Source organism: Ambystoma mexicanum, unplaced genomic scaffold (genome assembly GCF_040938575.1).
Source record: "Ambystoma mexicanum isolate Mex_15411 unplaced genomic scaffold, UKY_AmexF1_1 Mex_scaf48, whole genome shotgun sequence".
Lineage (NCBI taxonomy): Eukaryota > Metazoa > Chordata > Amphibia > Caudata > Ambystomatidae > Ambystoma > Ambystoma mexicanum.
In genome coordinates, this window is record NW_027182464.1 from 1,370,564 (window position 1) to 1,393,800 (window position 23,237).

Genomic DNA, 23,237 nt, shown 5'->3' on the forward strand with positions numbered 1-23,237 from the left:
GGCAAACCTTTGACCAGAGGTCCTAATCAATGGTTTGATTGACTCTCCCTTTGCGCTTGCTTCTGCAACACATGTACTAATATTGGAATGATAATGGGAAATTTAAATCGGCCCCTGCTCTAAAGGATGACACGCACATTCGTAAAGCATTCACTATTTTTGGAACATGACTGGACAGAAACTTTCTTAATTTGCAAGTGTTGATTTTTTAATAGATCTTTCTTTATTGAAGATTGAAATTGTATGTTCATTCATATTACACGACAACACAATGCATTTTGCGCCAAATTCAACACTAATGCCTCAGGAGCCTTTTACTTGTGAGTCCTCTTGACTGAATGAACAGCCCCGTCCCCTTCAATTTCTTGACTTGTACTTTTACAAGTGGCACGCTTCTTTTGTTTTTTTTTATCCCATTCTACCAAACTCAGTATTATCACTTTCCCCCTTGTTGTGCACTCCAGCGTAAACTGCTTTAAGGTGCTATTTGCAAATATCGCTCTGAACTACAGCTTTACTTGCTTCTGGGCCTTAATCTTTAAATGGGGCTGAGCAGTGTACTCCGGGTTTGGCTGCTTTTAGTTGGTTGATTTCTTTTTTGATTTCTGTAACTTTCAAACAGTCCCATTGTGAAATACCATTGCCACAATGTGCTGCAGTGCATGAAAACTTAAAATTAATGGTAGGGAGAGGGAGAGGGGCTGGGGGGAAGAGAGAGTGCGGGAGGGTGGGAGGGAGCGAGGGAAGGAGACAGGGAGGAGAGAGAGAGAAAACAAAGAAAATATGGTATTTGGGGGCTATGTATTTGCATGGAAAAGATTTTAGCCTTTTAATCAAGTGGAAAGGGGCTCTGTGGTTGGTATCTCAGCCTGTTGATGCTTTGTTGAGTTGCTTGGAACATGCAAGGAAGGAGACCTGAAGCACTCCCGACCAGGTTGCATGTCTCCAAGTTACTGAAATCCAACAGACCTCCTCCCTGTGCCACAAACTTCTGGGCACTGAGCTCTGCAGTTGTTCCCCACAGGTCGCCAAGTGTCCCAGATTTACTTTCTCAGAGTTGCTAGTTACTGCTACCCCACCTCGACCACTATATTTTCCCCAGATACTTGCTACTGTGGAGTAAGCAGGGCTAAGAGAGAGGGAGAGGGGGTGTGCCTATGCAAATCATCTGCCAGTATGCTTCCTGGGAGGTCATTCCATCTCACCATCTGACACCTGGGCAGCGGCAGGTAATTTGGAGAACAGACATATTCGGACAGGCCACAGAGCAAAAGCTGGGCCGTTGATTGAGGATCCCTTTAGCCATGTCTCCCTAAGTTACTGAGGTCCAGAAAAATTCCACCCTCAGCTCTTATAGAGAGGTCCTTGGCCGATCGTGGCCGATCAGGGTCGGGGGTGGGGGGACTGCACACTGCCTCACCTTTTCACTGCTTTCTACAGCGGTAATGCTTTTGCAGAAGGGGCCTGTACAAGTGATTTTGTCTGCGCTGTGGGAAAGTGACATTTATCCACTGACATTAACCAAATTACTTGTGCTGTTCAACGCACATACATGCATAGAAATCATGTTATGTTTTTTGGGGAAGGTCTAGAGGGTCCTGCTGATGATTTATTAAGCTGTCTGCTACTCTTGCTTTTACATAGTCTTCCCTGCCCAGGCATGTTTAAGGCATACTGTATGTCCCTCCATTACAATGAAAACTCTGTTGAAAGCACAGAGGTACATAGGAGTGGATCTGTTAAGAACTGAAACAAAAAGCCTGGAAAAATGTCGAAACGCGTAGGATTTGGACTTACAATTAAATGACTCACATTCAGATGTGCTATCCCTTGCCCCCCTGACCCCCTTTCCTTTTGTGTAATCCTTTTGTTCTCAGTAGGGTTTTCCAAAGTGGCTTTCAAATAAAAGATCATAGACCTGCATTTTGTGGCACACATGCCTCATATCCCGTTGCTCTTGATAAACTCACATCATCTCCCACCAATACAAGCTGTAAAAGATTTTCAGGGCTTAGCCAAGCAAACTAGACGCGGGTCGAAGGTTGAGCAATCCTTTAATCAGCAGCAAAGTTAACATTGAAATAAGCCTCAGAATCTCTTAAAGGATGGTCCAACATCTGTTGCTGGCAGTGCGCAATGGGGCAGCCTGGGTGCTGACACCTTAAGCCATCTCCTATTCTTGCCTTGTCCTTGATCCAGCCATGGGCCCACATGCACTCAGAGGTACAGAGTGTTTCTCATGTCTCTGGGTCTGCTGTGATGCTCTCACTCTTGCATCACCCAGCCATCGTGATGGGGAGAGGGGTGTCGATTTGCAAGCACCGTTGAGCATGAATCTTTTTATCTTTAAATATAATTGGCATTAAACCAAACCCTTTAGGACCAGATCAATAAAGCAGCAAAGAATGCTGATGTATTGCTGTTTGCCGCTTAATTCCATACCATCCGACATCTAAATGGTGTTTGGTCAAACGTTTGCCATATCAAATGTCCTTATGTTAAAGAGCAGAAAGTCCAGAGGTCCTAATCAATGGTTTGGTTGGCTCTCCCTTTGCGCTTGCCTTAAGGCGTCAGCCCGATTGCGCCCTGCAAGCAACCAGTGTTGGCCCATCCTTTAAGAGATTCTGAAGCTGATTTCAATGTTATTTTTGCTGCTGATTTAAGGATTGCTCAACCTTCGGCCCACGTCTAATTTCCTTGGCTATGCCCTTGACATCTTTTACAGCTTGTATTGGTGGGAGATGATGTGAGTTTATCAAGAGCAACGGGATATGAGGCATGTGGGCCATAAAAAACATGTCTAGGATCTTTTTTTATAAGAAAGTCTCTTTAAGTAGGGAACTTTGGACAACACTGCTGAGAGCAAAAGGATTACACAAAAGGTAAGCGGGTCAGTGGGTCAAGGGATAGCACATCTGACTGTGAGTCCGTTTATTGTAAGTCCAAATCCTACCTGTTTCAACATTTTTCCAGGCTTTTTGTTTCATTTCTTAACAGATCCATTCCTATGTACCTCAGCAAAACATGTACTAATATTGGAATGAAAATGGGAAAATAGAATTGGCCCCTGCTTCAAAGGATGACACGCACATTCGTAAAGCATTCACTATTTTTGGCACACGACAGGACAGAAACTTTCTTAATCTGCAAGTATTTATTTTTTAATACATCTTTTTTTAATGAAGATTGAAATTGTATTTTCATACATAATACACGACAACACAATACATTTTGGGCCAAATTCAACACTAATGCCTCGGGAGACTTTTACTTGTGAGTCCTATTGACTGAATGAACAGCCCCATCTCCTTCAATTTCTTGACTTGTACTTTTAGAAGTGGCACGCTGCTTTTGTTTTTTATCCCATTCTACCAAACTGAGTATTATCACTTTTCCTCTTGTTGTGCACTCCAGCGTCAACTGCTTTAAGGAGCTATTTGCAAACATCGCTCTGAACTACAGCTTTACTTGCTTCTAGGCCTTAATCTTTAATTGTGGCTTAGCAGTGTACTCCGGATTTGGCTGCTTTTAGTTGGTTAATTCTTTTTTTATTTCTGTAACTTTCAAACAGTCCCATTGTGAAATACCATTGTCACAATGTGCTGCAGTGCAGGAAAACTTAAAATGAATGGTAGGGAGGGGGGGGTTATGGGGGAGGGAGGGAGGAGAGAGAGACAGAGAGAGAGAAAACAAAGAAAATATGGTTTTCGGTGGCTATGTGTTTGCATGGAAAAGATTTTAGGCTTTTAATCATGTGGAAAGGGGCTCTGTGGCTGGCATGGCAGCCTGTTGATGCTTTGTTGAGTTGCTTGGAACATGCAAGGAAGGAGACCTGAAGCACTCCCGACCAGGTTGCATGTCTCCAAGTTACTGAAATCCCACAGACCTTCTCCCCGTGCCACAAAGTTCTGGGAGATGAGCTCTGCAGTTGTTCCCCACAAGTCGCCAAGCTCCCCAGATTTACTTTCTCAGAGTTGCTAGTTACTGCTACCCTACCTCGACCACTATATTTTGCCCAGATACTTGCTACTGTGGAGTAAGCAGGGGTAAGAAAGAGAGCGAGGGGGTTTGCCTATGCAAATCATCTGCCAGGATCCTACCTGGGAGGTCATTCCATCTCACCAGCTGACACCTGGGCAGCGGCAGGTAATTTGGAGAACAGATATATACGGACAGGCCACAAAGCAAAGGCTGAGCTGTTGATTGAGGATCCCTTTTGCCATGTCTCCCCAAGTTACAGAGGTCCAGAAAATTCCACCCTCAGCTCTCATAGAGAGGTCCTTGGCCGATCGTGGCCGATCAGAGGAGGGAAGTGTCGGAGGTGACTGCACACTGCCTCACCTTCACTGCTTTCTACAGTGGTAATGCTTTTGCAGAAGGGGCCTGTACAAGTGATTTTGTTCTGCGCTGTGGGAAAGTGACATTTATCCACTGACATTAACCAAACTACTTGCGCTGTTCAACGCACATGCATGCAGAGAAATAATGTTATGTTTTTTGGGGAAGATCTAGAGGGTCCTGCTGATGATTCTTTTAAGCTGTCTGCTACTCTTGCTTTTACATAGAGTCTTCCCTGCCCAGGAATGTTTAAGGTATACTGTATGTCCCTCCCTTACAATGAAAACTCTGTTGAAAGCACAGAGGTACATAGGAATGGATCTGTTAAGAAATGAGACAAAAAGCCTGGAAAATGTAGAAACAGGTAGTATTTGGACTTAGCACATTTGACTGTGAGTTAGTTTATTGTATCAGTTGACCCACTGACCCCCTTACCTTTTGTGTAATACTTTTGCTCTCAGTGGGGTTGCCCAAAGTTCCCTTCTTAAAGCGGCTTTCTTATAAAAAAATCCTAGACCTGCTTTTTGTGGCACACATGCCTCATATCCCGTTGCAGTTGATAAAGTCACATCATCTCCCACCAGTACAAGCTGTAAAAGATTTCCAGGGCTTATCCAAGCAAACTAGACGTGGGTCGAAGGTTGAGCAATCCTTAAATCAGCAGCAAAGTTAAAATTGAAATCAGCCTCAGAATCCTTTATAGGATGGTCCAACATCTGTTGCTTACAGGGCTCAATCGGACAGCCTCTGGTGCTGACTCCTTAAGCCACCTCCTGTTTTTGCCTTGTCCTTGATACAGCCATGGGCCCACATACACTCAGAGGTACCGAGTTTTTCTCATGTCTATTGGGTCTATTGTGATGCTCTCAGGCTTGTATGACCCAGCCATTGTGATGGGGAGGGGGTTTTCATTTTGCAAGCACCCTGGACCATTAATCTTTATATCTTTAAATATAATTGGCATTAAACTAAAACCCTTTAGGGCCAGATCAATACAGCAGCAAAGAATGCTTATTCGTTGTTGTTTGCCTCTTCATTTCATACCACCCGATATCTAAATGGTGTTTGGACTTTCTGCCCTCTGAAATAAGGACATTTGGTATGGCAAACCTTTGACCAGAGGTCCTAATCAATGGTTTGATTGACTCTCCCTTTGCGCTTGCTTCTGCAACACATGTACTAATATTGGAATGATAATGGGAAATTTAAATCGGCCCCTGCTCTAAAGGATGACACGCACATTCGTAAAGCATTCACTATTTTTGGAACATGACTGGACAGAAACTTTCTTAATTTGCAAGTGTTGATTTTTTAATAGATCTTTCTTTATTGAAGATTGAAATTGTATGTTCATTCATATTACACGACAACACAATGCATTTTGCGCCAAATTCAACACTAATGCCTCAGGAGCCTTTTACTTGTGAGTCCTCTTGACTGAATGAACAGCCCCGTCCCCTTCAATTTCTTGACTTGTACTTTTACAAGTGGCACGCTTCTTTTGTTTTTTTTTATCCCATTCTACCAAACTCAGTATTATCACTTTCCCCCTTGTTGTGCACTCCAGCGTAAACTGCTTTAAGGTGCTATTTGCAAATATCGCTCTGAACTACAGCTTTACTTGCTTCTGGGCCTTAATCTTTAAATGGGGCTGAGCAGTGTACTCCGGGTTTGGCTGCTTTTAGTTGGTTGATTTCTTTTTTGATTTCTGTAACTTTCAAACAGTCCCATTGTGAAATACCATTGCCACAATGTGCTGCAGTGCATGAAAACTTAAAATTAATGGTAGGGAGAGGGAGAGGGGCTGGGGGGAAGAGAGAGTGCGGGAGGGTGGGAGGGAGCGAGGGAAGGAGACAGGGAGGAGAGAGAGAGAAAACAAAGAAAATATGGTATTTGGGGGCTATGTATTTGCCTGGAAAAGATTTTAGCCTTTTAATCAAGTGGAAAGGGGCTCTGTGGTTGGTATCTCAGCCTGTTGATGCTTTGTTGAGTTGCTTGGAACATGCAAGGAAGGAGACCTGAAGCACTCCCGACCAGGTTGCATGTCTCCAAGTTACTGAAATCCAACAGACCTCCTCCCTGTGCCACAAACTTCTGGGCACTGAGCTCTGCAGTTGTTCCCCACAGGTCGCCAAGTGTCCCAGATTTACTTTCTCAGAGTTGCTAGTTACTGCTACCCCACCTCGACCACTATATTTTCCCCAGATACTTGCTACTGTGGAGTAAGCAGGGCTAAGAGAGAGGGAGAGGGGGTGTGCCTATGCAAATCATCTGCCAGTATGCTTCCTGGGAGGTCATTCCATCTCACCATCTGACACCTGGGCAGCGGCAGGTAATTTGGAGAACAGACATATTCGGACAGGCCACAGAGCAAAAGCTGGGCCGTTGATTGAGGATCCCTTTAGCCATGTCTCCCTAAGTTACTGAGGTCCAGAAAAATTCCACCCTCAGCTCTTATAGAGAGGTCCTTGGCCGATCGTGGCCGATCAGGGTCGGGGGTGGGGGGACTGCACACTGCCTCACCTTTTCACTGCTTTCTACAGCGGTAATGCTTTTGCAGAAGGGGCCTGTACAAGTGATTTTGTCTGCGCTGTGGGAAAGTGACATTTATCCACTGACATTAACCAAATTACTTGTGCTGTTCAACGCACATACATGCATAGAAATCATGTTATGTTTTTTGGGGAAGGTCTAGAGGGTCCTGCTGATGATTTATTAAGCTGTCTGCTACTCTTGCTTTTACATAGTCTTCCCTGCCCAGGCATGTTTAAGGCATACTGTATGTCCCTCCATTACAATGAAAACTCTGTTGAAAGCACAGAGGTACATAGGAGTGGATCTGTTAAGAACTGAAACAAAAAGCCTGGAAAAATGTCGAAACGCGTAGGATTTGGACTTACAATTAAATGACTCACATTCAGATGTGCTATCCCTTGCCCCCCTGACCCCCTTTCCTTTTGTGTAATCCTTTTGTTCTCAGTAGGGTTTTCCAAAGTGGCTTTCAAATAAAAGATCATAGACCTGCATTTTGTGGCACACATGCCTCATATCCCGTTGCTCTTGATAAACTCACATCATCTCCCACCAATACAAGCTGTAAAAGATTTTCAGGGCTTAGCCAAGCAAACTAGACGCGGGTCGAAGGTTGAGCAATCCTTTAATCAGCAGCAAAGTTAACATTGAAATAAGCCTCAGAATCTCTTAAAGGATGGTCCAACATCTGTTGCTGGCAGTGCGCAATGGGGCAGCCTGGGTGCTGACACCTTAAGCCATCTCCTATTCTTGCCTTGTCCTTGATCCAGCCATGGGCCCACATGCACTCAGAGGTACAGAGTGTTTCTCATGTCTCTGGGTCTGCTGTGATGCTCTCACTCTTGCATCACCCAGCCATCGTGATGGGGAGAGGGGTGTCGATTTGCAAGCACCGTTGAGCATGAATCTTTTTATCTTTAAATATAATTGGCATTAAACCAAACCCTTTAGGACCAGATCAATAAAGCAGCAAAGAATGCTGATGTATTGCTGTTTGCCGCTTAATTCCATACCATCCGACATCTAAATGGTGTTTGGTCAAACGTTTGCCATATCAAATGTCCTTATGTTAAAGAGCAGAAAGTCCAGAGGTCCTAATCAATGGTTTGGTTGGCTCTCCCTTTGCGCTTGCCTTAAGGCGTCAGCCCGATTGCGCCCTGCAAGCAACCAGTGTTGGCCCATCCTTTAAGAGATTCTGAAGCTGATTTCAATGTTATTTTTGCTGCTGATTTAAGGATTACTCAACCTTCGGCCCACGTCTAATTTCCTTGGCTATGCCCTTGACATCTTTTACAGCTTGTATTGGTGGGAGATGATGTGAGTTTATCAAGAGCAACGGGATATGAGGCATGTGGGCCATAAAAAACATGTCTAGGATCTTTTTTTATAAGAAAGTCTCTTTAAGTAGGGAACTTTGGACAACACTGCTGAGAGCAAAAGGATTACACAAAAGGTAAGCGGGTCAGTGGGTCAAGGGATAGCACATCTGACTGCGAGTCCGTTTATTGTAAGTCCAAATCCTACCTGTTTCAACATTTTTCCAGGCTTTTTGTTTCATTTCTTAACAGATCCATTCCTATGTACCTCAGCAAAACATGTACTAATATTGGAATGAAAATGGGAAAATAGAATTGGCCCCTGCTTCAAAGGATGACACGCACATTCGTAAAGCATTCACTATTTTTGGCACACGACAGGACAGAAACTTTCTTAATCTGCAAGTATTTATTTTTTAATACATCTTTTTTTAATGAAGATTGAAATTGTATTTTCATACATAATACACGACAACACAATACATTTTGGGCCAAATTCAACACTAATGCCTCGGGAGACTTTTACTTGTGAGTCCTATTGACTGAATGAACAGCCCCATCTCCTTCAATTTCTTGACTTGTACTTTTAGAAGTGGCACGCTGCTTTTGTTTTTTATCCCATTCTACCAAACTGAGTATTATCACTTTTCCTCTTGTTGTGCACTCCAGCGTCAACTGCTTTAAGGAGCTATTTGCAAACATCGCTCTGAACTACAGCTTTACTTGCTTCTAGGCCTTAATCTTTAATTGTGGCTTAGCAGTGTACTCCGGATTTGGCTGCTTTTAGTTGGTTAATTCTTTTTTTATTTCTGTAACTTTCAAACAGTCCGATTGTGAAATACCATTGTCACAATGTGCTGCAGTGCAGGAAAACTTAAAATGAATGGTAGGGAGAGGAAGAGGGAGGGGGGGGTTATGGGGGATGGGAAGGAGGGAGGGAGGGAGGGAGGAGAGAGAGACAGAGAGAGAGAAAACAAAGAAAATATGGTTTTCGGTGGCTATGTGTTTGCATGGAAAAGATTTTAGGCTTTTAATCATGTGGAAAGGGGCTCTGTGGCTGGCATGGCAGCCTGTTGATGCTTTGTTGAGTTGCTTGGAACATGCAAGGAAGGAGACCTGAAGCACTCCCGACCAGGTTGCATGTCTCCAAGTTACTGAAATCCCACAGACCTTCTCCCCGTGCCACAAAGTTCTGGGAGATGAGCTCTGCAGTTGTTCCCCACAAGTCGCCAAGCTCCCCAGATTTACTTTCTCAGAGTTGCTAGTTACTGCTACCCTACCTCGACCACTATATTTTGCCCAGATACTTGCTACTGTGGAGTAAGCAGGGGTAAGAAAGAGAGCGAGGGGGTTTGCCTATGCAAATCATCTGCCAGGATCCTACCTGGGAGGTCATTCCATCTCACCAGCTGACACCTGGGCAGCGGCAGGTAATTTGGAGAACAGATATATACGGACAGGCCACAAAGCAAAGGCTGAGCTGTTGATTGAGGATCCCTTTTGCCATGTCTCCCCAAGTTACAGAGGTCCAGAAAATTCCACCCTCAGCTCTCATAGAGAGGTCCTTGGCCGATCGTGGCCGATCAGAGGAGGGAAGTGTCGGAGGTGACTGCACACTGCCTCACCTTCACTGCTTTCTACAGTGGTAATGCTTTTGCAGAAGGGGCCTGTACAAGTGATTTTGTTCTGCGCTGTGGGAAAGTGACATTTATCCACTGACATTAACCAAACTACTTGCGCTGTTCAACGCACATGCATGCAGAGAAATAATGTTATGTTTTTTGGGGAAGATCTAGAGGGTCCTGCTGATGATTCTTTTAAGCTGTCTGCTACTCTTGCTTTTACATAGAGTCTTCCCTGCCCAGGAATGTTTAAGGTATACTGTATGTCCCTCCCTTACAATGAAAACTCTGTTGAAAGCACAGAGGTACATAGGAATGGATCTGTTAAGAAATGAGACAAAAAGCCTGGAAAATGTAGAAACAGGTAGTATTTGGACTTAGCACATTTGACTGTGAGTTAGTTTATTGTATCAGTTGACCCACTGACCCCCTTACCTTTTGTGTAATACTTTTGCTCTCAGTGGGGTTGCCCAAAGTTCCCTTCTTAAAGCGGCTTTCTTATAAAAAAATCCTAGACCTGCTTTTTGTGGCACACATGCCTCATATCCCGTTGCAGTTGATAAAGTCACATCATCTCCCACCAGTACAAGCTGTAAAAGATTTCCAGGGCTTATCCAAGCAAACTAGACGTGGGTCGAAGGTTGAGCAATCCTTAAATCAGCAGCAAAGTTAAAATTGAAATCAGCCTCAGAATCCTTTATAGGATGGTCCAACATCTGTTGCTTACAGGGCTCAATCGGACAGCCTCTGGTGCTGACTCCTTAAGCCACCTCCTGTTTTTGCCTTGTCCTTGATACAGCCATGGGCCCACATACACTCAGAGGTACCGAGTTTTTCTCATGTCTATTGGGTCTATTGTGATGCTCTCAGGCTTGTATGACCCAGCCATTGTGATGGGGAGGGGGTTTTCATTTTGCAAGCACCCTGGACCATTAATCTTTATATCTTTAAATATAATTGGCATTAAACTAAAACCCTTTAGGGCCAGATCAATACAGCAGCAAAGAATGCTTATTCGTTGTTGTTTGCCTCTTCATTTCATACCACCCGATATCTAAATGGTGTTTGGACTTTCTGCCCTCTGAAATAAGGACATTTGGTATGGCAAACCTTTGACCAGAGGTCCTAATCAATGGTTTGATTGACTCTCCCTTTGCGCTTGCTTCTGCAACACATGTACTAATATTGGAATGATAATGGGAAATTTAAATCGGCCCCTGCTCTAAAGGATGACACGCACATTCGTAAAGCATTCACTATTTTTGGAACATGACTGGACAGAAACTTTCTTAATTTGCAAGTGTTGATTTTTTAATAGATCTTTCTTTATTGAAGATTGAAATTGTATGTTCATTCATATTACACGACAACACAATGCATTTTGCGCCAAATTCAACACTAATGCCTCAGGAGCCTTTTACTTGTGAGTCCTCTTGACTGAATGAACAGCCCCGTCCCCTTCAATTTCTTGACTTGTACTTTTACAAGTGGCACGCTTCTTTTGTTTTTTTTTATCCCATTCTACCAAATTCAGTATTATCACTTTCCCCCTTGTTGTGCACTCCAGCGTAAACTGCTTTAAGGTGCTATTTGCAAATATCGCTCTGAACTACAGCTTTACTTGCTTCTGGGCCTTAATCTTTAAATGGGGCTGAGCAGTGTACTCCGGGTTTGGCTGCTTTTAGTTGGTTGATTTCTTTTTTGATTTCTGTAACTTTCAAACAGTCCCATTGTGAAATACCATTGCCACAATGTGCTGCAGTGCATGAAAACTTAAAATTAATGGTAGGGAGAGGGAGAGGGGCTGGGGGGAAGAGAGAGTGCGGGAGGGTGGGAGGGAGCGAGGGAAGGAGACAGGGAGGAGAGAGAGAGAAAACAAAGAAAATATGGTATTTGGGGGCTATGTATTTGCATGGAAAAGATTTTAGCCTTTTAATCAAGTGGAAAGGGGCTCTGTGGTTGGTATCTCAGCCTGTTGATGCTTTGTTGAGTTGCTTGGAACATGCAAGGAAGGAGACCTGAAGCACTCCCGACCAGGTTGCATGTCTCCAAGTTACTGAAATCCAACAGACCTCCTCCCTGTGCCACAAACTTCTGGGCACTGAGCTCTGCAGTTGTTCCCCACAGGTCGCCAAGTGTCCCAGATTTACTTTCTCAGAGTTGCTAGTTACTGCTACCCCACCTCGACCACTATATTTTCCCCAGATACTTGCTACTGTGGAGTAAGCAGGGCTAAGAGAGAGGGAGAGGGGGTGTGCCTATGCAAATCATCTGCCAGTATGCTTCCTGGGAGGTCATTCCATCTCACCATCTGACACCTGGGCAGCGGCAGGTAATTTGGAGAACAGACATATTCGGACAGGCCACAGAGCAAAAGCTGGGCCGTTGATTGAGGATCCCTTTAGCCATGTCTCCCTAAGTTACTGAGGTCCAGAAAAATTCCACCCTCAGCTCTTATAGAGAGGTCCTTGGCCGATCGTGGCCGATCAGGGTCGGGGGTGGGGGGACTGCACACTGCCTCACCTTTTCACTGCTTTCTACAGCGGTAATGCTTTTGCAGAAGGGGCCTGTACAAGTGATTTTGTCTGCGCTGTGGGAAAGTGACATTTATCCACTGACATTAACCAAATTACTTGTGCTGTTCAACGCACATACATGCATAGAAATCATGTTATGTTTTTTGGGGAAGGTCTAGAGGGTCCTGCTGATGATTTATTAAGCTGTCTGCTACTCTTGCTTTTACATAGTCTTCCCTGCCCAGGCATGTTTAAGGCATACTGTATGTCCCTCCATTACAATGAAAACTCTGTTGAAAGCACAGAGGTACATAGGAGTGGATCTGTTAAGAACTGAAACAAAAAGCCTGGAAAAATGTCGAAACGCGTAGGATTTGGACTTACAATTAAATGACTCACATTCAGATGTGCTATCCCTTGCCCCCCTGACCCCCTTTCCTTTTGTGTAATCCTTTTGTTCTCAGTAGGGTTTTCCAAAGTGGCTTTCAAATAAAAGATCATAGACCTGCATTTTGTGGCACACATGCCTCATATCCCGTTGCTCTTGATAAACTCACATCATCTCCCACCAATACAAGCTGTAAAAGATTTTCAGGGCTTAGCCAAGCAAACTAGACGCGGGTCGAAGGTTGAGCAATCCTTTAATCAGCAGCAAAGTTAACATTGAAATAAGCCTCAGAATCTCTTAAAGGATGGTCCAACATCTGTTGCTGGCAGTGCGCAATGGGGCAGCCTGGGTGCTGACACCTTAAGCCATCTCCTATTCTTGCCTTGTCCTTGATCCAGCCATGGGCCCACATGCACTCAGAGGTACAGAGTGTTTCTCATGTCTCTGGGTCTGCTGTGATGCTCTCACTCTTGCATCACCCAGCCATCGTGATGGGGAGAGGGGTGTCGATTTGCAAGCACCGTTGAGCATGAATCTTTTTATCTTTAAATATAATTGGCATTAAACCAAACCCTTTAGGACCAGATCAATAAAGCAGCAAAGAATGCTGATGTATTGCTGTTTGCCGCTTAATTCCATACCATCCGACATCTAAATGGTGTTTGGTCAAACGTTTGCCATATCAAATGTCCTTATGTTAAAGAGCAGAAAGTCCAGAGGTCCTAATCAATGGTTTGGTTGGCTCTCCCTTTGCGCTTGCCTTAAGGCGTCAGCCCGATTGCGCCCTGCAAGCAACCAGTGTTGGCCCATCCTTTAAGAGATTCTGAAGCTGATTTCAATGTTATTTTTGCTGCTGATTTAAGGATTACTCAACCTTCGGCCCACGTCTAATTTCCTTGGCTATGCCCTTGACATCTTTTACAGCTTGTATTGGTGGGAGATGATGTGAGTTTATCAAGAGCAACGGGATATGAGGCATGTGGGCCATAAAAAACATGTCTAGGATCTTTTTTTATAAGAAAGTCTCTTTAAGTAGGGAACTTTGGACAACACTGCTGAGAGCAAAAGGATTACACAAAAGGTAAGCGGGTCAGTGGGTCAAGGGATAGCACATCTGACTGCGAGTCCGTTTATTGTAAGTCCAAATCCTACCTGTTTCAACATTTTTCCAGGCTTTTTGTTTCATTTCTTAACAGATCCATTCCTATGTACCTCAGCAAAACATGTACTAATATTGGAATGAAAATGGGAAAATAGAATTGGCCCCTGCTTCAAAGGATGACACGCACATTCGTAAAGCATTCACTATTTTTGGCACACGACAGGACAGAAACTTTCTTAATCTGCAAGTATTTATTTTTTAATACATCTTTTTTTAATGAAGATTGAAATTGTATTTTCATACATAATACACGACAACACAATACATTTTGGGCCAAATTCAACACTAATGCCTCGGGAGACTTTTACTTGTGAGTCCTATTGACTGAATGAACAGCCCCATCTCCTTCAATTTCTTGACTTGTACTTTTAGAAGTGGCACGCTGCTTTTGTTTTTTATCCCATTCTACCAAACTGAGTATTATCACTTTTCCTCTTGTTGTGCACTCCAGCGTCAACTGCTTTAAGGAGCTATTTGCAAACATCGCTCTGAACTACAGCTTTACTTGCTTCTAGGCCTTAATCTTTAATTGTGGCTTAGCAGTGTACTCCGGATTTGGCTGCTTTTAGTTGGTTAATTCTTTTTTTATTTCTGTAACTTTCAAACAGTCCGATTGTGAAATACCATTGTCACAATGTGCTGCAGTGCAGGAAAACTTAAAATGAATGGTAGGGAGAGGAAGAGGGAGGGGGGGGTTATGGGGGATGGGAAGGAGGGAGGGAGGGAGGGAGGAGAGAGAGACAGAGAGAGAGAAAACAAAGAAAATATGGTTTTCGGTGGCTATGTGTTTGCATGGAAAAGATTTTAGGCTTTTAATCATGTGGAAAGGGGCTCTGTGGCTGGCATGGCAGCCTGTTGATGCTTTGTTGAGTTGCTTGGAACATGCAAGGAAGGAGACCTGAAGCACTCCCGACCAGGTTGCATGTCTCCAAGTTACTGAAATCCCACAGACCTTCTCCCCGTGCCACAAAGTTCTGGGAGATGAGCTCTGCAGTTGTTCCCCACAAGTCGCCAAGCTCCCCAGATTTACTTTCTCAGAGTTGCTAGTTACTGCTACCCTACCTCGACCACTATATTTTGCCCAGATACTTGCTACTGTGGAGTAAGCAGGGGTAAGAAAGAGAGCGAGGGGGTTTGCCTATGCAAATCATCTGCCAGGATCCTACCTGGGAGGTCATTCCATCTCACCAGCTGACACCTGGGCAGCGGCAGGTAATTTGGAGAACAGATATATACGGACAGGCCACAAAGCAAAGGCTGAGCTGTTGATTGAGGATCCCTTTTGCCATGTCTCCCCAAGTTACAGAGGTCCAGAAAATTCCACCCTCAGCTCTCATAGAGAGGTCCTTGGCCGATCGTGGCCGATCAGAGGAGGGAAGTGTCGGAGGTGACTGCACACTGCCTCACCTTCACTGCTTTCTACAGTGGTAATGCTTTTGCAGAAGGGGCCTGTACAAGTGATTTTGTTCTGCGCTGTGGGAAAGTGACATTTATCCACTGACATTAACCAAACTACTTGCGCTGTTCAACGCACATGCATGCAGAGAAATAATGTTATGTTTTTTGGGGAAGATCTAGAGGGTCCTGCTGATGATTCTTTTAAGCTGTCTGCTACTCTTGCTTTTACATAGAGTCTTCCCTGCCCAGGAATGTTTAAGGTATACTGTATGTCCCTCCCTTACAATGAAAACTCTGTTGAAAGCACAGAGGTACATAGGAATGGATCTGTTAAGAAATGAGACAAAAAGCCTGGAAAATGTAGAAACAGGTAGTATTTGGACTTAGCACATTTGACTGTGAGTTAGTTTATTGTATCAGTTGACCCACTGACCCCCTTACCTTTTGTGTAATACTTTTGCTCTCAGTGGGGTTGCCCAAAGTTCCCTTCTTAAAGCGGCTTTCTTATAAAAAAATCCTAGACCTGCTTTTTGTGGCACACATGCCTCATATCCCGTTGCAGTTGATAAAGTCACATCATCTCCCACCAGTACAAGCTGTAAAAGATTTCCAGGGCTTATCCAAGCAAACTAGACGTGGGTCGAAGGTTGAGCAATCCTTAAATCAGCAGCAAAGTTAAAATTGAAATCAGCCTCAGAATCCTTTATAGGATGGTCCAACATCTGTTGCTTACAGGGCTCAATCGGACAGCCTCTGGTGCTGACTCCTTAAGCCACCTCCTGTTTTTGCCTTGTCCTTGATACAGCCATGGGCCCACATACACTCAGAGGTACCGAGTTTTTCTCATGTCTATTGGGTCTATTGTGATGCTCTCAGGCTTGTATGACCCAGCCATTGTGATGGGGAGGGGGTTTTCATTTTGCAAGCACCCTGGACCATTAATCTTTATATCTTTAAATATAATTGGCATTAAACTAAAACCCTTTAGGGCCAGATCAATACAGCAGCAAAGAATGCTTATTCGTTGTTGTTTGCCTCTTCATTTCATACCACCCGATATCTAAATGGTGTTTGGACTTTCTGCCCTCTGAAATAAGGACATTTGGTATGGCAAACCTTTGACCAGAGGTCCTAATCAATGGTTTGATTGACTCTCCCTTTGCGCTTGCTTCTGCAACACATGTACTAATATTGGAATGATAATGGGAAATTTAAATCGGCCCCTGCTCTAAAGGATGACACGCACATTCGTAAAGCATTCACTATTTTTGGAACATGACTGGACAGAAACTTTCTTAATTTGCAAGTGTTGATTTTTTAATAGATCTTTCTTTATTGAAGATTGAAATTGTATGTTCATTCATATTACACGACAACACAATGCATTTTGCGCCAAATTCAACACTAATGCCTCAGGAGCCTTTTACTTGTGAGTCCTCTTGACTGAATGAACAGCCCCGTCCCCTTCAATTTCTTGACTTGTACTTTTACAAGTGGCACGCTTCTTTTGTTTTTTTTTATCCCATTCTACCAAATTCAGTATTATCACTTTCCCCCTTGTTGTGCACTCCAGCGTAAACTGCTTTAAGGTGCTATTTGCAAATATCGCTCTGAACTACAGCTTTACTTGCTTCTGGGCCTTAATCTTTAAATGGGGCTGAGCAGTGTACTCCGGGTTTGGCTGCTTTTAGTTGGTTGATTTCTTTTTTGATTTCTGTAACTTTCAAACAGTCCCATTGTGAAATACCATTGCCACAATGTGCTGCAGTGCATGAAAACTTAAAATTAATGGTAGGGAGAGGGAGAGGGGCTGGGGGGAAGAGAGAGTGCAGGAGGGTGGGAGGGAGCGAGGGAAGGAGACAGGGAGGAGAGAGAGAGAAAACAAAGAAAATATGGTATTTGGGGGCTATGTATTTGCATGGAAAAGATTTTAGCCTTTTAATCAAGTGGAAAGGGGCTCTGTGGTTGGTATCTCAGCCTGTTGATGCTTTGTTGAGTTGCTTGGAACATGCAAGGAAGGAGACCTGAAGCACTCCCGACCAGGTTGCATGTCTCCAAGTTACTGAAATCCAACAGACCTCCTCCCTGTGCCACAAACTTCTGGGCACTGAGCTCTGCAGTTGTTCCCCACAGGTCGCCAAGTGTCCCAGATTTACTTTCTCAGAGTTGCTAGTTACTGCTACCCCACCTCGACCACTATATTTTCCCCAGATACTTGCTACTGTGGAGTAAGCAGGGCTAAGAGAGAGGGAGAGGGGGTGTGCCTATGCAAATCATCTGCCAGTATGCTTCCTGGGAGGTCATTCCATCTCACCATCTGACACCTGGGCAGCGGCAGGTAATTTGGAGAACAGACATATTCGGACAGGCCACAGAGCAAAAGCTGGGCCGTTGATTGAGGATCCCTTTAGCCATGTCTCCCTAAGTTACTGAGGTCCAGAAAAATTCCACCCTCAGCTCTTATAGAGAGGTCCTTGGCCGATCGTGGCCGATCAGGGTCGGGGGTGGGGGGACTGCACACTGCCTCACCTTTTCACTGCTTTCTACAGCGGTAATGCTTTTGCAGAAGGGGCCTGTACAAGTGATTTTGTCTGCGCTGTGGGAAAGTGACATTTATCCACTGACATTAACCAAATTACTTGTGCTGTTCAACGCACATACATGCATAGAAATCATGTTATGTTTTTTGGGGAAGGTCTAGAGGGTCCTGCTGATGATTTATTAAGCTGTCTGCTACTCTTGCTTTTACATAGTCTTCCCTGCCCAGGCATGTTTAAGGCATACTGTATGTCCCTCCATTACAATGAAAACTCTGTTGAAAGCACAGAGGTACATAGGAGTGGATCTGTTAAGAACTGAAACAAAAAGCCTGGAAAAATGTCGAAACGCGTAGGATTTGGACTTACAATTAAATGACTCACATTCAGATGTGCTATCCCTTGCCCCCCTGACCCCCTTTCCTTTTGTGTAATCCTTTTGTTCTCAGTAGGGTTTTCCAAAGTGGCTTTCAAATAAAAGATCATAGACCTGCATTTTGTGGCACACATGCCTCATATCCCGTTGCTCTTGATAAACTCACATCATCTCCCACCAATACAAGCTGTAAAAGATTTTCAGGGCTTAGCCAAGCAAACTAGACGCGGGTCGAAGGTTGAGCAATCCTTTAATCAGCAGCAAAGTTAACATTGAAATAAGCCTCAGAATCTCTTAAAGGATGGTCCAACATCTGTTGCTGGCAGTGCGCAATGGGGCAGCCTGGGTGCTGACACCTTAAGCCATCTCCTATTCTTGCCTTGTCCTTGATCCAGCCATGGGCCCACATGCACTCAGAGGTACAGAGTGTTTCTCATGTCTCTGGGTCTGCTGTGATGCTCTCACTCTTGCATCACCCAGCCATCGTGATGGGGAGAGGGGTGTCGATTTGCAAGCACCGTTGAGCATGAATCTTTTTATCTTTAAATATAATTGGCATTAAACCAAACCCTTTAGGACCAGATCAATAAAGCAGCAAAGAATGCTGATGTATTGCTGTTTGCCGCTTAATTCCATACCATCCGACATCTAAATGGTGTTTGGTCAAACGTTTGCCATATCAAATGTCCTTATGTTAAAGAGCAGAAAGTCCAGAGGTCCTAATCAATGGTTTGGTTGGCTCTCCCTTTGCGCTTGCCTTAAGGCGTCAGCCCGATTGCGCCCTGCAAGCAACCAGTGTTGGCCCATCCTTTAAGAGATTCTGAAGCTGATTTCAATGTTATTTTTGCTGCTGATTTAAGGATTGCTCAACCTTCGGCCCACGTCTAATTTCCTTGGCTATGCCCTTGACATCTTTTACAGCTTGTATTGGTGGGAGATGATGTGAGTTTATCAAGAGCAACGGGATATGAGGCATGTGGGCCATAAAAAACATGTCTAGGATCTTTTTTTATAAGAAAGTCTCTTTAAGTAGGGAACTTTGGACAACACTGCTGAGAGCAAAAGGATTACACAAAAGGTAAGCGGGTCAGTGGGTCAAGGGATAGCACATCTGACTGTGAGTCCGTTTATTGTAAGTCCAAATCCTACCTGTTTCAACATTTTTCCAGGCTTTTTGTTTCATTTCTTAACAGATCCATTCCTATGTACCTCAGCAAAACATGTACTAATATTGGAATGAAAATGGGAAAATAGAATTGGCCCCTGCTTCAAAGGATGACACGCACATTCGTAAAGCATTCACTATTTTTGGCACACGACAGGACAGAAACTTTCTTAATCTGCAAGTATTTATTTTTTAATACATCTTTTTTTAATGAAGATTGAAATTGTATTTTCATACATAATACACGACAACACAATACATTTTGGGCCAAATTCAACACTAATGCCTCGGGAGACTTTTACTTGTGAGTCCTATTGACTGAATGAACAGCCCCATCTCCTTCAATTTCTTGACTTGTACTTTTAGAAGTGGCACGCTGCTTTTGTTTTTTATCCCATTCTACCAAACTGAGTATTATCACTTTTCCTCTTGTTGTGCACTCCAGCGTCAACTGCTTTAAGGAGCTATTTGCAAACATCGCTCTGAACTACAGCTTTACTTGCTTCTAGGCCTTAATCTTTAATTGTGGCTTAGCAGTGTACTCCGGATTTGGCTGCTTTTAGTTGGTTAATTCTTTTTTTATTTCTGTAACTTTCAAACAGTCCCATTGTGAAATACCATTGTCACAATGTGCTGCAGTGCAGGAAAACTTAAAATGAATGGTAGGGAGGGGGGGGTTATGGGGGAGGGAGGGAGGAGAGAGAGACAGAGAGAGAGAAAACAAAGAAAATATGGTTTTCGGTGGCTATGTGTTTGCATGGAAAAGATTTTAGGCTTTTAATCATGTGGAAAGGGGCTCTGTGGCTGGCATGGCAGCCTGTTGATGCTTTGTTGAGTTGCTTGGAACATGCAAGGAAGGAGACCTGAAGCACTCCCGACCAGGTTGCATGTCTCCAAGTTACTGAAATCCCACAGACCTTCTCCCCGTGCCACAAAGTTCTGGGAGATGAGCTCTGCAGTTGTTCCCCACAAGTCGCCAAGCTCCCCAGATTTACTTTCTCAGAGTTGCTAGTTACTGCTACCCTACCTCGACCACTATATTTTGCCCAGATACTTGCTACTGTGGAGTAAGCAGGGGTAAGAAAGAGAGCGAGGGGGTTTGCCTATGCAAATCATCTGCCAGGATCCTACCTGGGAGGTCATTCCATCTCACCAGCTGACACCTGGGCAGCGGCAGGTAATTTGGAGAACAGATATATACGGACAGGCCACAAAGCAAAGGCTGAGCTGTTGATTGAGGATCCCTTTTGCCATGTCTCCCCAAGTTACAGAGGTCCAGAAAATTCCACCCTCAGCTCTCATAGAGAGGTCCTTGGCCGATCGTGGCCGATCAGAGGAGGGAAGTGTCGGAGGTGACTGCACACTGCCTCACCTTCACTGCTTTCTACAGTGGTAATGCTTTTGCAGAAGGGGCCTGTACAAGTGATTTTGTTCTGCGCTGTGGGAAAGTGACATTTATCCACTGACATTAACCAAACTACTTGCGCTGTTCAACGCACATGCATGCAGAGAAATAATGTTATGTTTTTTGGGGAAGATCTAGAGGGTCCTGCTGATGATTCTTTTAAGCTGTCTGCTACTCTTGCTTTTACATAGAGTCTTCCCTGCCCAGGAATGTTTAAGGTATACTGTATGTCCCTCCCTTACAATGAAAACTCTGTTGAAAGCACAGAGGTACATAGGAATGGATCTGTTAAGAAATGAGACAAAAAGCCTGGAAAATGTAGAAACAGGTAGTATTTGGACTTAGCACATTTGACTGTGAGTTAGTTTATTGTATCAGTTGACCCACTGACCCCCTTACCTTTTGTGTAATACTTTTGCTCTCAGTGGGGTTGCCCAAAGTTCCCTTCTTAAAGCGGCTTTCTTATAAAAAAATCCTAGACCTGCTTTTTGTGGCACACATGCCTCATATCCCGTTGCAGTTGATAAAGTCACATCATCTCCCACCAGTACAAGCTGTAAAAGATTTCCAGGGCTTATCCAAGCAAACTAGACGTGGGTCGAAGGTTGAGCAATCCTTAAATCAGCAGCAAAGTTAAAATTGAAATCAGCCTCAGAATCCTTTATAGGATGGTCCAACATCTGTTGCTTACAGGGCTCAATCGGACAGCCTCTGGTGCTGACTCCTTAAGCCACCTCCTGTTTTTGCCTTGTCCTTGATACAGCCATGGGCCCACATACACTCAGAGGTACCGAGTTTTTCTCATGTCTATTGGGTCTATTGTGATGCTCTCAGGCTTGTATGACCCAGCCATTGTGATGGGGAGGGGGTTTTCATTTTGCAAGCACCCTGGACCATTAATCTTTATATCTTTAAATATAATTGGCATTAAACTAAAACCCTTTAGGGCCAGATCAATACAGCAGCAAAGAATGCTTATTCGTTGTTGTTTGCCTCTTCATTTCATACCACCCGATATCTAAATGGTGTTTGGACTTTCTGCCCTCTGAAATAAGGACATTTGGTATGGCAAACCTTTGACCAGAGGTCCTAATCAATGGTTTGATTGACTCTCCCTTTGCGCTTGCTTCTGCAACACATGTACTAATATTGGAATGATAATGGGAAATTTAAATCGGCCCCTGCTCTAAAGGATGACACGCACATTCGTAAAGCATTCACTATTTTTGGAACATGACTGGACAGAAACTTTCTTAATTTGCAAGTGTTGATTTTTTAATAGATCTTTCTTTATTGAAGATTGAAATTGTATGTTCATTCATATTACACGACAACACAATGCATTTTGCGCCAAATTCAACACTAATGCCTCAGGAGCCTTTTACTTGTGAGTCCTCTTGACTGAATGAACAGCCCCGTCCCCTTCAATTTCTTGACTTGTACTTTTACAAGTGGCACGCTTCTTTTGTTTTTTTTTATCCCATTCTACCAAACTCAGTATTATCACTTTCCCCCTTGTTGTGCACTCCAGCGTAAACTGCTTTAAGGTGCTATTTGCAAATATCGCTCTGAACTACAGCTTTACTTGCTTCTGGGCCTTAATCTTTAAATGGGGCTGAGCAGTGTACTCCGGGTTTGGCTGCTTTTAGTTGGTTGATTTCTTTTTTGATTTCTGTAACTTTCAAACAGTCCCATTGTGAAATACCATTGCCACAATGTGCTGCAGTGCATGAAAACTTAAAATTAATGGTAGGGAGAGGGAGAGGGGCTGGGGGGAAGAGAGAGTGCGGGAGGGTGGGAGGGAGCGAGGGAAGGAGACAGGGAGGAGAGAGAGAGAAAACAAAGAAAATATGGTATTTGGGGGCTATGTATTTGCATGGAAAAGATTTTAGCCTTTTAATCAAGTGGAAAGGGGCTCTGTGGTTGGTATCTCAGCCTGTTGATGCTTTGTTGAGTTGCTTGGAACATGCAAGGAAGGAGACCTGAAGCACTCCCGACCAGGTTGCATGTCTCCAAGTTACTGAAATCCAACAGACCTCCTCCCTGTGCCACAAACTTCTGGGCACTGAGCTCTGCAGTTGTTCCCCACAGGTCGCCAAGTGTCCCAGATTTACTTTCTCAGAGTTGCTAGTTACTGCTACCCCACCTCGACCACTATATTTTCCCCAGATACTTGCTACTGTGGAGTAAGCAGGGCTAAGAGAGAGGGAGAGGGGGTGTGCCTATGCAAATCATCTGCCAGTATGCTTCCTGGGAGGTCATTCCATCTCACCATCTGACACCTGGGCAGCGGCAGGTAATTTGGAGAACAGACATATTCGGACAGGCCACAGAGCAAAAGCTGGGCCGTTGATTGAGGATCCCTTTAGCCATGTCTCCCTAAGTTACTGAGGTCCAGAAAAATTCCACCCTCAGCTCTTATAGAGAGGTCCTTGGCCGATCGTGGCCGATCAGGGTCGGGGGTGGGGGGACTGCACACTGC

The 23,237-nt window shown here is 44.1% G+C and overlaps 5 non-coding genes across 5 annotated transcripts; all 5 read left to right on the forward strand.

Moving 5' to 3' along the window:
* Window positions 1–54: 54 nt before the first annotated feature.
* LOC138560814 (U6 spliceosomal RNA) lies at window positions 55–161 on the forward strand. Its single transcript, XR_011299280.1, has one exon. It is a non-coding gene; the product is annotated as a U6 spliceosomal RNA (small nuclear RNA).
* Window positions 162–5,495: 5,334 nt separating this feature from the next.
* LOC138560815 (U6 spliceosomal RNA) lies at window positions 5,496–5,602 on the forward strand. Its single transcript, XR_011299281.1, has one exon. It is a non-coding gene; the product is annotated as a U6 spliceosomal RNA (small nuclear RNA).
* Window positions 5,603–10,965: 5,363 nt separating this feature from the next.
* LOC138560816 (U6 spliceosomal RNA) lies at window positions 10,966–11,072 on the forward strand. The gene has a single exon (XR_011299282.1). It is a non-coding gene; the product is annotated as a U6 spliceosomal RNA (small nuclear RNA).
* A 5,363-nt stretch (window positions 11,073–16,435) lies between these two features.
* On the forward strand, window positions 16,436–16,542 carry LOC138560817 (U6 spliceosomal RNA). Its single transcript, XR_011299283.1, has one exon. It is a non-coding gene; the product is annotated as a U6 spliceosomal RNA (small nuclear RNA).
* A 5,334-nt stretch (window positions 16,543–21,876) lies between these two features.
* Window positions 21,877–21,983, forward strand: LOC138560818 (U6 spliceosomal RNA). Its single transcript, XR_011299284.1, has one exon. It is a non-coding gene; the product is annotated as a U6 spliceosomal RNA (small nuclear RNA).
* Window positions 21,984–23,237: the final 1,254 nt, after the last annotated feature.